This window comes from Heloderma suspectum, chromosome 4 (assembly GCF_057233095.1).
Source record: "Heloderma suspectum isolate Gila_16-S chromosome 4, 16-S_ref, whole genome shotgun sequence".
Classification (NCBI taxonomy): Eukaryota; Metazoa; Chordata; class Lepidosauria; order Squamata; family Helodermatidae; genus Heloderma; species Heloderma suspectum.
Window position 1 is genome coordinate 85,101,892 of NC_139461.1, and position 15,766 is coordinate 85,117,657.

At 45.2% G+C, this 15,766-nt stretch overlaps 1 protein-coding gene across 2 annotated transcripts in view; it reads left to right on the plus strand.

The window, feature by feature from the left end:
- Nucleotides 1-15,492: 15,492 nt before the first annotated feature.
- Nucleotides 15,493-15,766, plus strand: part of RALBP1 (ralA binding protein 1) — a 34,792-nt gene continuing 34,518 nt past the window's right edge. For both annotated transcript variants that reach the window (XM_084849851.1, XM_084849850.1), the window contains exon 1: nucleotides 15,493-15,675. The gene's annotated coding sequence lies outside the window, so the exon portion shown is untranslated. The remainder of the gene's footprint in view (nucleotides 15,676-15,766) is intronic.

The window sequence follows — 15,766 nt, forward strand, 5'->3', positions numbered from 1 at the left end:
TCTTTGCTTCTAATAGTTCTGTTACATAAATCAAATATGAAGCCTGAAAACTCTTTATCTCAACACCCAAGTTTCAATTTATCCTGACGTGGGGAATCAATTTTCATAAGAAATTCTCTCAAATAGAGGGTAAGGGCTAGTTTATTGAACAGAATCAAGCAGTAACGCTTTTTCTGGACTGTACCACTTTTGGTGGTATGGTTGCATGAGACTGCTCATTTTTATGCCCCCCTATGAAAAAGATTCCCCATATCAGCAAGGGGGGTTCAACCTAGCTTTCTTCCTGTTATGTTGTTTTTCCATGTGTAGGTAGGTGTCTGTCTAGATAGTGTTTTTTAATGCTGGAGGGTTCAAAATGACAGTTCCTTTGCTGAGGGCCAAAGTGCAACAGTCCAAAAAAAGCTTTACCACTTGATCCTACTGAATGTATTAAGTGGCTCCAATGGTGTGTGTGTGTGTGTGTGTTTCTTTCTATAGTGATGTATAAGTAACTGCCTAATAGCAGGCTAAGACAGAGGCCAAGTTTATTATTCATTTGTTTATTTTATTTGTACCCTGCCCTTCTACCAAAAAATGGCACTCAAGGCAGCTTTGTTGTTCAGTCGTTAAGTTGTGTCCGACTCTTCGTGACCCCATGGACCATAGCACGCCAGGCCTTCCAGTCTTCCGCTCTCTCCCGGAGTGTGCTCAAGTTCATATTCATTGCATTGGTGATGCTATCTAGCCATCTCATCCTCTGCCGTCCCCTTCTCCTTTTGCCTTCAATCTTTCCCAGCATCAGTGACTTTTCTCTTCGCATTAGGTGGCCAAAATATTTGAGCTTCAGCTTCAGTATCTGTCCTACCAATGAGCAGTCAGGGTTGATTTCCTTTAGGATTGACTGATTTGACCTCCTTGCAGTCCAGGGGACTCGTAAGAGTCTTCTCCAGCACCACAGTTCGAAAGCACAAGGCGGCTTACAGAACCAATTAAAATTTATTAAAACATTAAAACCTGCAACAATGCGGGAAATTGTAGTTTGGTCATAGTCTATGTTCATAAATTAATGCTGTATCCTGATGAAACATGTAGTCCTGATAAACAAGACCAAATGAAGCCATTTTGCTAGAGGAATTGTAGAGTACTAACATATTCTAATCTCTGTTGATCACTTTAATTTCTAGCCTCTGGAAATCTGATCTGGTAATCACTGTTAACATTTCTGTTTTTGCTAATTTATCTAGAGCTGGGTGATTGATTCTAAGCATACCTTCCTGGAAGAACATTCATCTGAAATTAATGGGCCCTCTGATTCTAAACGTGTTTAGAATCAGGACATTAAAGTAATTACATAATTGCTGAAATTGGTCCACTCCAGCTTCTGTGGTACCACATACTGCAGAAAATGCCTTGAGAGTATCGCTAGGAAACAGGATACAAATCCTATATAAATACAAATTCTAGGATCAAAAAAATGTTTTAAGAGGTAAGATTCTTAAAAATTCACTGCCCCTATAGGTGTTCAGGTAATCACTGGGGTAAAAAAAGCCACTGTGGCTTCTCCCCCTGTTTCCGCAAATGCCACATGAGTGACCACAATTTGCATAATTACCCACGATGCAGCATGGGTTGCTGTGTTGTCCAAACCTGGCATGGTGTACAGTGGTGGTGGCTTCTTACCAGCACCACATGCCCTACTACAAGCCATGGGTTGTGACATGGGTAAGAAGCCAGCATCGCCACACACCATGCTGGATTCAGACAATATGGCAACACGCACTGCATTGTGGGTAATTATGCAAATCGTGGTCATGCATGTAGCACACACAGGAGCTGGGGGAGAAGCCACGATGGTTTCTTTTATTCCCGTGATTGTCCAAACCCAGTATCTTTTTAATGTTATCAAAATGTTATAAATGTGTAATACTAGTTCACTGTTGGCCTCATGCTATGAAAATGAGGGTTGGGGCTAAAATACCATGGCAAAGTGTGGGTGCACAGAAGTTTGTGCTCACTTAGAAGATGTGGTACTTAGCAACATCTCTGCTGCTTACACAGTGCACAAGTGAAGGTAGCAGTCTTACCTTACATTTTCCATGTTTTTTTAATCATGAGTTTATAATGGCGTTCACTCTTCCCTTAAACTGAACATTTTTTATCCTAGAAATCCCTTTTTGAAAAAGGAAATGCATTTCATAACTATCTTCCATACAGTTAATTTGAAAGATATAAAGTAACTGCTCTGTACAAGCTGCAGCTAAGCTGATAATTCCTCCTAATTGCACCTCCTGTAGCAGAACCAACCTTCATGTAAACATACAGGTATTTCTCCTTTCACCCCACAGTTTTTGTTTCCCATATTTTATTTTCCTTTTATCCCTAAGAACAGTGGTGCAGCTAGGGCTGGACCTCAGGGCTGAAGTCCAGGGCCCTGTAGTGGAGCCTTCTTCCCCAGATGATCACCCAGAGAATGGCAGGTAATGGGGGCATACTGGCTTGGTATGCTGTGGCCTATCTGGGCTGATGCAACTTACCACAGCTCCTTTCTCATTCTTATAAACATTTTATAGTTGGGGGTGGCCAGCTGAGAATGTACATGGTTACAGATAGCCATTTTATTTTTGCTTATAAAATATATTCTTTTCTACAACAAAAAGATTGTCCCAAAGGTTTACTTTTTCCCAAGAGAGAGAGCAATCCTATGGTCCTTGGGCAAGTGTCCCAGAGACCACAGGATGGCTTGGAAAACTCCTTCCAAGGTCGGAGACAGTGCTCTGACCTTGGAAGGGGGAGTTGGAAATCTGGCCCCTGACCCCTTGCAGCTGGCACAGAGAGAATTGTGCTGGCTGCCTCTCTGAGGTCAGAAAACTGACCTTGGAGAGGGGAAAAGGGGTCATTCCAGCAAGGCAACGTGCCCCACAGCCCGTCGTTACTGCCTTCACCATCATAACAGCACCTCCAACACCCAAAGAAACCGCCCACAACTGCCAACACACAGCAGTTTATTCACTCTACGGGATAAATACATGGGCAGGCCATGGCGCTCCTGTTGCACGGACTGGAAAAATGCCATGTTTTTTGTGCTTGAGGATAATGCTGGGTAGGCAGGGGTAAATGGTTGGGATCATGACTGGAGGATGATGTCATGTAATGGACCCACAAACTTCAATGAGTGGCCGATCATGAATGTGTGATCAACTGCAGGTGTAGAGTCGCCCTCAGTCTAAACAACTCCCAGCTTTTCCCAGCCAGCACGGCTGGCCAGAGATTGCTGGGAGTTGTAGGACTTTTTTCTTTCTAAATGTGCATTGGATTGTGCCCTAAGGGCGCAATCCTATGCATGTTTAGGCATAAAAAAGTCTTACAACTCCCAGCATTCCCCAGCCAGCATGGCAGGCTGAGAAATCTTAGAAGTTGTCAAACTTCGTTCTGTCTAAACGTGCCTAGGTTTGCACACTAAACACTTCAGCATGAATTAAAACAATTCAATGCATCATTTAAAAAAACAAATCTTAGAAGTCATAAAACGAATTTTAAGATTTTCAGTAAAAATCTTAAAAAATTTTATTTAGGTAACTTTATGTTTTTTTTAAGCTAGGCTAAAAGGCTGTCTGGAAAGGAAGCAATGTTGAAAAAGCCATTTTAAACTTTGCACTAACATGCCTTTTTAAGTTGCATTAACATTTCAGTATAGGCAAAAGGCATTTTAGCATGGATAAAAAGATTTTTTTTTTAAATAACATGCTGAGAAAATGGCAATGGCAGGAAAGATAATAGTGAAGGTGTGGTGAAGAAGATATGTGCCAGTGCATTCATGTCATTGCATATATCAAAGGCTTCCTCTTAGGAAAGTAGCACCAAGGTGATCTACACCTGTGGAAATTGCACTACTGTTCTGTTCTTTTCACCAAAAGTTGGATTTCTAAAAAAAAGAAAGAAAGATGGAAGAGCCATGGAGAAAATACAGGAGAACAATGATCAGATTATGACATCACATAGATACCCCATAAAAAGTGAACAAAGAAAGTGAAGCTATTCCAGGGAAAACACCTGCTGTGGAAGTGCACAGTCTGGCAGGAAGCTACAACATTTGCTTCATCTGTTGGAATCTACAATATTAACTTTAGTTGCTTCAGTAGAAGATGCCTCAGCGTTATTCTAAATTGTAACACTGCACTCCTTGGCATGCTCAACAGGGAGATTATAAAAGGCTTCTGCTTTTGAGAAGATGCCACTTTTAGAATGTTCCAAGAAAACTGGGTGTGGAGCTGATGGATATTGCCTATTAACAATCTTTGATCAAATTTACAGTGGGAAGCTACATGCTGATACAAACTCACAGAATCATGCAATCTCTCCACCCACTCTAAATCAATGGAGATATGTCATCCTCAGAAATACTATAGAACTGGATATTTCCTTTAATTGGTTTATACTGCAATCCTGTACGTGTCTACTCAGAATTCAGTCCCACTGTTTTCAATGGGGCTTACTCTCAGGTAAGTGTGTCCAACTTCTTTAAGGAAAGAAGGTATTTTCCATTACAAGAAAGCTGACCATCTCTCGTACACTACCCACATATTAATATTTTTCTCCTCTCCCTTCATGAAGATGAGAATCAAGAGAGTGTCTATGATATCTAAATCAGTCAGATACGTGTCTTGATTTCTTATCTCGGAGCTTGGTTTTTTTTAGCACTTTTAGTACTGTAGTACACCACAGACAATATCAGACCAGTGGGCACAGAAAATGCTACAAAGACTATGCGCAGTATCCCCTTTTAAATTATTTACCTGCTTCTTGGAAATTAATGCATGGTCAGCATAAATGGATTTTCTACACTGTTATGGCAGCGAAAAGACTGATACTACAACACTGGAAGGATAAATGTTCACTTCCTTTCATGGAATGGATTGAGGACCTACCAACGCTATCAACATTTGAAAGGATGGTACATAGGCACCACTCACGAATGGATACTTGGTCTGCTTTTATTGAGCTTTATGTATAATCCACTTTTTCTAGAATGCTGTCGCCAATTGAAATTGATACTTTTAATGCATGTCGTTATAGTGTGTGTGTATGTGTGTGTAGGAGAGAGAGAGAGAGAGAGAGTTTTTTTCTCCCCCCCCCAACCTTTTTATGCTCTGTTTTGTTTTGCTGAAATTTACAATAAAAAATTAATTCAAACTACAACAGCAACAACCCTGCCCCTGCACCTCTTTTGTTTGCATTGTGCCATTGGGACCCACCACTATTGCAACTAGCCCTTCCTCGAGCAACCCCAGAAACTAGTCGAAATGCTCATTTCTGTTTTAGGACAGGTTGGTGGATCTCCCTTCTGTGAGCTCTGCTGACCTGTGCTGTTCTGGAAACAAGTGTTTTGGCTCATTTCTGGTTGCTTTAGGAAATGCTACCTTCCCATTGCACTGGCACTGGGTCCTGCTGGCACACGGCAGAATTGGATACTGCCGTATGTTTTGCAAGTACTTGTTAAATTTCCAAGGATTAGGTTCTCTTCCTATCACCAGCAGATTATTTTAGTGTTAAGATAGATGCTGATCTTCAAGGTAAGGTTTCCAGATGCACTCAATGGCCAATTAATGGGAACCCTAAAAATGTCAATATTCAGCACATTGAATCCTAACATGACGCAATCATTGCATGAGAAATTAATGATCACAGAGCTTTCCATCCTGAAGTTACAGTAGTGCACCAGGATTCAGACTTCCATTGCATGTATAGATCTGTCAATAGTGTGTCTCCACCGATTTCCAACTCTTGACGATTTTGAGTTCTCTTTTCAGCCCAGAAGGGGTTTATGAAATTGCTGGCAGCATTTACAGCATTCCATGGCCTGCAAGAAGAAGTATTTTCTCTATCTAGTTGGTATCTTCTGGGAGGTATGCTTTCCACTCCCTTGTCCTCCAGCCAGGTCTCCACATTTATGGGACTGCCTGGAAGGCTTATCTTTCCAGGTTCAAAGCACTGGCACTCCTCTAGCAGGCAAGGACATTCAAGTAACCTTGGAGTTCTTACAGACAGACCTCACCAATGGTGTGAGCAGCAGCATGCTTTGAGACCAGGTGGCAGCTCAATTCTGTTAGGGGAAGGGACCCATTGCTAACCATCCAGTGTATATAGGTTCCTCAAGGAGGGGAACCTCTGTAGTCCACTAGTGGTTCATAGGTTGCTTACATGAAACTTTAAAAAAACATTATTGCAAATTTTTTACAAAACAAACTGAAAACATTACAAAACCTACCAAAAAAATGAAATAAAAAAATAAAAATACAACAACATCCTCAGTTTCTAACATTATAATATTCGGGGAAAAAAGGGAAGAAAAAGGGGGGAGGAGGTTTCTTTTTTCTTACGTTTCTTACATGAAGAAATTTCATGTAAGACGTTGTGGCTGTGAAGGCCCTTTTTATACCAATGGCAACCTGTTTGTCTAAAGTCTTTACAATTAAGACTATATTTGTGGTTGCCATTACCTCAGCTTGATGGGCCTTTGTGTAGGGGGCTTTGCCCTCTAATCCACCGCTCTGCATTTCCACCAAGATAAGATTGTTTATAGAACTGATCTGACCTTTATTTATGAAATCAACTGTTTTTTCACACGTCACAGAAACTTGTCTTATCTTCCTTCTGCTCCAACACTACATCCTTGGCACAGAGCTGGCTCAGATTCTCTGTGTGTAGGGCATTTCTTTCTTTCTTTGATAGTATAGCCTTATATAAGACAGAGTTGTTGTCATTTATGATGAATCCTTAGGAAAGGAGGCTCTGGTGTCCATAATCTCCCAGTAGCCTTGAGATTACCAACTAATGGGAAAACAGCCTTCTAGCATCATGGCTCATTTCCTTAGATGCTAAGGAACTGAGCCATGATGCTAGAAGGCTGTTTTCCCATTAGGCTTAGAGGGATAGCTGTCTCAGCAGTCCTATGGTGTAGTGCAGGCGTGGGCAATCTGTGGCCTTTCAGATATTTGGCTTACAATTCCCATCTCTCATCATTGGCTATGCTGGCTAGAACTGATGGGAATTGTAGGCCAAAACATCTGGAGGTCCACAAGTTGGTCACCCCGGTGGAATGCTTCCAGTGGGGAAATCTATAAAGCAGCCGTGTGGGCTTTCCTCCGTACCTTTGCTAAACATCACAAAATTGATGTGTTCTCAACTGCAGATTCTGCATTTAGCTGAAAGGTCCTGCAGAGGGTCTACATCCAGTGCACCTGCTGGGATGGTACTGCTCTTATACATCCTGAATGTTCTGTAATGCTTTCTGGGAGCCTCAAGAGAAAGGGAAGTTTCTTGCCATAAATTTCTTCTCTGTCAGAGTGCATTCCACCCACTACTGTGTCTTCCAATGGATCAGGACACATTCAACAGTCTTCCCACATGTCGTACACGTGGGGGAGGAAGCAGGCAGGGGCTCCTGGGATGGTTCCTAGTCTGGCCTCTCTTGTATTTCTCTCTCTCTCTCTCTCTGTTTCTCATTAGCTACTGTTTTCTATTTATAGAATATTATTAGTACAGGTTGGTGCCTGTCGTGCCATATGTTTGTTATTGCTTCTGCTCTTCAAGTCTGGTCTGGAAGGGCAGGTAGCCCCTCCCCCTGGAGAAAACCTACATAACTGGACCCTGCCTGCTGCTCCAGGACAGGTGCTGTCCTGAAGGCTCCATATGACCTCTGTGAAACACAGAGAACAGGAATCCACAAGAAATTTCCTTTGTTCAAAAACTTTAATCTTTAATTGTTCTTCAGCAATTTTTTTTAAGGTTAAAACCTTGCTGGGGAGTAAATGGGCTCCAAAAGAACAGTACTGCATTCTCCCTGTTCTTGCTCTTGCCAGCTAATTCCCTAAAGTTATTTTTAAATGATCAGCTTCTTAAGGGCCTTTGAAGTGCCAAGGCTTGTGGCTAAACAATATGGAGAACAGTGGGAAATTTGCTATTGGGAAGCCGCTCCAAACTCAGCGCCTAGAATAAATAAGCAAGAGAATATTCTCAAATTGACCTGAGAAACTGCAATTAGACACTTGAAAGGTGGCCTTTAGGCATATAGGATCCAAACCACTTAAAGCCATATAAATAGTTAATCTGAAGAAAACAGTTCACTATGTTGAGCTTATTTGGGATGTCTGTGTGTCATCTTTATACAACAAATTTAATAAAAGCATGTACCTTTTGTGTGTGCATTGTAAAAATTATACTTTCTACCTGGAATCCTGATTGAAAATATGTGCATAAAAGTGCAGGTGCAACAAGCACATGGCTAAGAGAATTTGCCAACTCATTTGTGCCAAACCTGTCATGATGACTATATAGTCAGGGCCAGAAATATTGGAACAAGGATAACTATTTTGGCAGTTGGCCTCTGTACACCACCACATTGAAGTTGAAAGGAAACACACCCAGAAGGGAGCGAAGTCAGGACTTGCAGCTGTAATTCAAGGGGTGTGACAAAAGCGGGGCACTAACCATTCAGGAAGTACAGCCAGTGGCATACACACACACCCATCATTGGTGGCTCATAAGTAATGGAACAAATGGCTGGCAAGCAGCTGCATGGCCAGGTGTGGCCTGTTTCCTGGCTACCCCATGACCAATCAAGCAGATAAAAGGCCTGGAGGTGGTTCTGAGTGTTACATTTGCATTTGGTAGCTGTTCAGTGGAACAGCTCAACATGAGGTCCAAAGAGGTGTCCATGTGAGTGAAGGAGGCCATAATTAGGCTGAGGAAACAAAATAAACCCATCAGAGAGATAGCAAAAACATTGGGAGTGGCCAATACAACAGTTTGGAACATCCTGAAAAAGGAGTTAACTGGCAAGCTCAGCAACAGCAAAAGGCCTGGAAGACCACAGAAGACAACTGAAGTGGATGACCGCAGAATTCTGCTCATGGTGAAGAGGAACCCTTTCACAACATCTAGCCAGGTCAAGAACACTCTTGCAGAGGTAGGCATGTCATTGTCAACATCTACAGTCAAGAGATGGCTTTATGAATGTAAACACAGAGGCTTCACAACAAGGTGCAAACCACTGGTAACGCTCAAGAAAGACAGGCCAGATTAGCCTTTGCCAGCAAACTGGAATAAGATTCTTTGGACTGATGAAACCAAGATTAACTTGTACCAGAATGATGGGAAGAGAAAAGTATGGAGAAGGAAAGGAACAGCTCCTGATCCAAAGCATACCACATCATCTGTCAAACATGGTGGAGGCAGTGTTATGGCATGGCATGTATGGCTGCCAATGGAACCGGGTCACGTGTTTATTGATGACCTGACTGCTGATAAAAGCAGCAGGATGAATTCTGAAGTGTATAGGGCTATACTTTCTGCTCGGATTCAGCCGAATGCTGCCAAACTGACAGGACGCTGCTTCATATCGCAGATGGATAATTTTTATTTATTTATTTATTTATTTATTTATTTCTATACCACTCAATAGCCGAAGCTCTCTGGGCGGTTCACAAAAATTAAATCCAAGCAACACACAATAAAACAATTTAAAATATACAGAACATTAAAACCACAATATAACAATACAACCACAATAAAACCTAGCAGCAGTGCAGGAGTTTAAAATACAGATTTAAAACAGCAAAGATAAAAATGTAGAAAGCTAAAATGCTAAAATGCCTGGAAAAATAAAAAGGTCTTCACCTGGCGCCGAAAGGAATACAATGTAGGCGCCAGGAGAACCTCACTAGGGAGCTCATTCCAGAGCCGGGGTGCCACAGCAGAAAAAGCCCTCCTCCTAGTAGCCACCCGCCTCACTTCCTTTGGCAGGGGCTCACGGAGAAGGGCCGCTGATGATGATCTTAAGGTCCGGGCAGGCACATATGGGAGGAGGCGATCCTTCAGGTAACCTGGCCCCAAGCCGTTAAGGGCTTTGAATGTTAACACCAGCACTTTGAATCGGGCCCAGAAATGGACTGGCAGCCAGTGCAGCTGGAAAAGTACTGGCGTAATATGAGCTCGCAGGCCAGTCCCTGTTAACAATCTTGCTGCCCTATTTTGGACCAGCTGAAGTTTCCGGACCGTTTTCAAAGGCAGCCCCACGTATAACGCATTGCAGTAATCCAGACAAGAAGTTATCAGAGCATGGATAACTGTAGCTAGGCTATCTCTGTCCAGATAAGGGCGTAGTTGGTATACCAGCCTAAGCTGATAAAAACTGCTCCGTGCCACTGAGTTCACCTGTGCCTCATGTGACGGTTCTGGATCTAAGAGCACCCCCAAACTACAAACCTGATCCTTTAGGGGGAGTGCAACCCCCTCCAGAACAGGTTGAATATCACCTAGCCGGGCAGACGAACCACCCACTAAAAGTACCTCCGTCTTGTCTGGACTGAATTTCAGTTTATTGGCCCTCATCCAGTCCATTACCGTGCCCAGGCACTGATTCATAACAGTCACTGCCTCACCTGGTTTTGATGTAAAAGAGAGGAAGAGCTGGGTGCCATCTGCATATTGATGGCACCTCAGCCCACACCTCCGGATAACCTCCCCCAGAGGTTTCATGTAGATGTTAAACAGCATGGGGGATAAAATAGAGCCCTGTGGAACCCCATGGCACAATTGCCATGGCACAGATCAGTAATCCCCCAGCACCACCTTCTGGAATCGGCCATCCAAGTAGGAGCGGAACCACTGTAGTGCAGTGCCTCCTACTCCCAACCCAGACAACCTATCCAGAAGGATACCATGGTCGATGGTATTGAAAACCGCTGAGAGGTCCAGGAGAATCAACAGGGTCGCACTCCCCCTGTCCCTCTCCCGGCAGAGGTCATCCCACAGGGCGACCAAGGCAGTTTCCGTTCCAAAACCAGGCCTGAAGCCCGATTGAAATGGATCTAGATAATCCGTTTCATTCAACAGTGCCTGGAGCTGTCCTACAACCACCTGCTCAAGCACCTTGCCCAGGAAGGGGATGTTGGCCACTGGCCTATAATGGTTAACATCCTCTGGGTCCAGGTTAGGCTTTTTCAGGAGTGGTCTAATTACTGCCTCTTTTAAAGCGGCAGGCACCACTCCCTCTCTCAAGAAGGAATTTACAACCTCCTGGACCCAGCTGGACAACCCCTCCTTGTTTGATTTAATAAGCCATGAAGGGCAAGGGTCAAGCACACAAGTGGTCGATCGGACTTGGCCAAGCACCTTGTCCGCATCCTCAGGCCTCAGTAACTGAAACTCATCCAATAAAACTGGACCAGACAGTGCTCTGAACGCCTCTACCAATGGAACTGCATTAATGGTGGTGTCCAATTCATGACGAATCTGAGCGACTTTATCCTCAAAGTGCCGTGCAAACTCGTCACAGCATGTCACTGAGGGTTCCACCATCTCTCTCCCTGGCCCAGAATGTAACAGGCCGCGAACCACTCAGAAAAGCTCCGCTGGATGACACTGAGAAGATGCAATGCTGGTGGAAAAGATCTGTCTCTTTGCCACCCTCACCGCCACAGAGTAGGCTCGATAGTGGGCTCTTACCTGTGTTCGGTCAGACTCAGCACGAGTTTTCCTCCACCTGCATTCTAGCCGTCTCCCCTCTTGCTTCATTGCCCTCAGCTCAGGTGTATACCAAGGAGCTGGCCGGGCTCTGCTCAGAGGGAAAGGGCGCTTGGGTGCGATCGTGTCAACCGCCCGAGTCATCTCTGCATTCCACAGAGCGACCTGGGCTTCGACAGGAGCACCAGCCATACCAGCCGGAAAATCCCCCAGAGCCCTCTGGAATCCATCAGAATCCATTAATCTCTGGGGGCGGACCATTTTAATAGGTCCCCCACCCTTGCAGAGGGGAAAGGCCGCCAGGAGTCTAAACCTCAGCAGGAAGTGATCTGACCATGACAAAGGGACAGATGTTAATTCCTCCACTTTCAGATCACCATCCTCCTGCCCAGTCGAGAAAACCAGATCAAGCGTGTGTCCTTTTGTATGCGTTGGGCCAATGACATGTTGGGACAGCCCCATGGTTGTCATGGCGGCCATGAAGTCCTGAGCCGCCCCGGATACAGCGGCCTCAGCGTGGAAGTTGAGATCCCCCAGGACCACCATCCTAGGGGTCCTCAACACCAAGTCCGAGACCACCTCCGTCAGCTCAGGCAGGGAGCCTGATGGGCAGTGGGGTGGGCGGTACACCAACAGAATCCCCAATCTGTCCCGGGTACCCAACACAAGGTACAAACACTCAAGATCTGCGCTCGAATGAGCAGGAAGCCTGGAGAGGGAGATTGAATTCCTATAGACCATGGCAACCCCCCTTCCCCAACCCTCAAGTCGGTGTTGGTGCTGCACCGAGTACCCAGGAGGGCACAGCTGGGAGAGAGTGACCCCTCCCAGTTCCCCCACCCAGGTCTCAGTAATACATGCCAGGTCAGCCCCCTCATCCACAATCAAATCATGGATGAGGGGGATTTTATTTTGGACCGACCTGGCATTCAGCAGCAGCACCATCAGACCCGAGGGCAGACTGGTAAGGCTGCCAGGAACCATCAGGTTGGGGGAAGAACCAGAAGAGGGGACAGCTGTAAGGTGTCTAGTCCCTCTTCTCCTCATCTGGCCTGTTAATCCCCCAACGCCATACCTCCCCCTGCCCGTGACCACAGTTATGGTGGCACCTCTCTGACTCCCTGAGTCATAATGACCCAAAACATACAGCAAAAGCTACCAAGAGTTTCTCCAGGCAAAGAAGTGGGATGTTCTTCAATGGCCAAGTCAGTCACCTGATCTCCACCAAATAGAGCATGCTTTTCGCTTACTGAAGACAAAACTGAAGGCAGAAAGACCCACAAACAAGCAGCAGCTGAAGGCAGCTGCAGTAAAGACCTGGCAAAGCATCTCGAGGGAGGAAACTCAGCATTGGGTCATGTCCATGGGTTCCAGACTTCAGGCAGTCATTGACTGCAAAAAATTTTCATCCAGGTATTAAAGGCGATCCTTAAGTTTGAAATGATGTTGGCTTGTTCCATTACTTATGAGCCACCAACGATGGGTGTGTGTGTATGCCACTGGCTGACCTTCCTGAATGGTTAGTGCCCCACTTTTGTCAAACCCCTTGAATTACAGCTGAACGTCCTGCCTTTGCTCCCATCTGGGTGTGTTTCCTTTCAACTTCAACATGGTGGTGTACAGAGGCCAACTGCCAAAACAGTTATCCTTGTTCCAATATTTCTGGCCCTGACTGTACATCATGGGGTTTTATCTTTTAAGAATACTCAGTGTCCAATATTGTTAGCTCCCAACTACTGTTCCAGAACTCGCCACTAGTCCCAAGAACATTATAAGAGGATCACCAGGCCAATGACATGTGTTGGGATATTGAGAAAGTAAGTTAAAAGGACGAATGGTTCTCATATGAAGTAATTAACAAAGGTGAATTGTGAACAAGAATTCAATTCCAGTTGTGGGTCTTGCTAGCTTTGAAATCACTGCCCTATATCAGTGCCATGTGCCTTAGTTGTTAGAGAAGGAGGGAAAGAGCAATGGCTGGAATATTAGTCTAATTCTAAAAAAAAAAAAAGCAAAAGAGCAGCAAGGACTGAAATATTTATAAATATGAGTGTAACATGAGCAACCAATGAAGTCATCATTCTCTTTGACTTTCATACCTTTTCTTTCAACTCTTTCACTTCATTAATTTATAACGTTGGCTTGAGGCCCTAGTGTAGCAATAGGAGACTGGTTTAATGTTGTGTGGGCTTGCCAATAATTGGGAAATAGGGAGGAAGATTATTTCTGAAGTAACTAGATCCAGATTAGAGGGCCTGAAAGAGACAGACTGATCTCAGCATATTGAATTTCACAAGAAACCAGTGCAACTTAGCATGCTCTTGCCTGTTTGCTTACATCAGAAATGAGAGATGTCTCAGTGTGTTTGTTAGCTACAGCATCCACTGCCTTTCCTAAGAGAGTAAGTAACAGCTCCTTTTTGCATTCAACTGAGAGTGGATCTGAAGAGATGAACTCAACTACCTTTGCTGTTGCAGACATGTTATTACAAATGCATGTGACACTGGTTTGGAACTCTTGGCATTAAATCTATATTGCTTCCAAATACAGGAAGTGAGGTAGTAGCTACATGATTATGCAACACACCGCAGATACTAGGCTGCTTATAAAGACTAATCAGGGTGTTTACAGCCATTACCTTGGTAGCTTTTGCTGAATAGAAGCATACACATTCCTGTGGTGGACTTCTTACGTTACCACAGAAATTACAACAAAGAACTCACTGAGAAAGCTGCATCTCAAATGAATACACAAAGCAGGTGGCAAACTGCCACACAAATATAGGGGTCCAAAAGTTCAAGGTCTATACTTGGGTCTGGTGGAAATGGATTGAAACACTTAGGGTGCAATCCTATGCACGTTTAGGCAGAAAAAAGCCCTACAGCTCCCAGCATGCCCCAGATAGCATGGATGTCTTGGGCATGCTGAGAGTTGTAGGCCTTTTCTCTGTCTAAACATGCATAGGATTGTGCCCTTATTGAATTAAATTCCCATACTTATGAGGAAATCTGAAAAAAATATTTAAACCAAGCAGCTGTTGAATTTACTCCAAAACTCGACATTTTTTTTTTTTTAAAGGAAAGGGTAAGAAGGGTGAAGATGAACAAAGTAAGGGAACAAATGAAACCAGCCTAAGAAATAGCATGGAGTGTGTTTGCATGTGTGACAACCATGTATGTTGCGCAGAGCTCCTTGGAGGAAGGACGGGATGAAAAGGTCATAGTTCCTCCAGCAGGAAGCTTTGCATCACTGGGAATACAAGTACCCGTTCCTCTGTGTGGAATCAGCTATTCCTACTGTTCCTGTGCATCAAGAAGACCCTGGCCAATGAAGACAGAGTGTGACGGCTGAACAAGTTTCACTTTCTCAATATACCCAGGCTTTCTTCCGAAGCAGATGCCCTAGGCCAGGGGTGCGCAGAAAGTAGATGTTCAGATGTTTTCGACTTCAGCTGCCAGCATCCCGGCCTATTTGCTATGCTGGCGGGGTCTTCCGGGAGTTGAAGTCCAAAAAAATCTGGAGATCTACCTTCTGTCTTGCACTGGCGTAGACCAGCCTTTCCCAAGCTGGTGCCCTCCAAATGCGTACACCGCTCTTAACAACGATACGGGACTGCCGATGTTAATGGCGCCGTGGCGCCGCTGACGCGAACACCAGCCCCGGAACGAGGCACGGCGAGCATTCGTCCTCGCGCTCATCTCTTGCGCGTGCGTAACCGCGGCTCGGAATTCCCTCCTCCCGCGCCGAGAGAAACTACATCTCCCTCAATGCATCAGTCCGAAAAGGGGCGGGGAGAGCACGAGCTGGACTTTCTGCCCGTTATGTAAGCAGGTAAGACAGACGAGGCGGAACGAATGCGCAGGCGCAAAAAAACCCTGCCCGTTTTCCGCTGCTCGGCTTCTATGAGGGCCCTCCCTGCGCGTCATGCGCGTGCGCCGCCTAATTCCGGCCTCTGCCCTCGATAGCCGAAGGGCTGGAAGAAGCGGACCGGAGAGAAGGGCGGGTGCGCATGCGCCTCGGGACTGCCGCCTGCTGTTCCCCAGACCCGACCTTGTACGCGGCAGGCAGCGGCGGGATGGGGCGTGAAGCGGGGCCCGAATGACACCGGCGGCCGGAGCCGAGCTGAGCGCAGCCGTCCTGCAGGCGATGGGATCCCCCACCCCACTCCCTCAGGTCAGTGCTGGCTCCCCGTGCCTCGGATCCTCCCCCTCCCTCTTCCTCTCCCTCTCCCGGCAGCACCCCCCCCCCCCACAAGGCGGGTTGG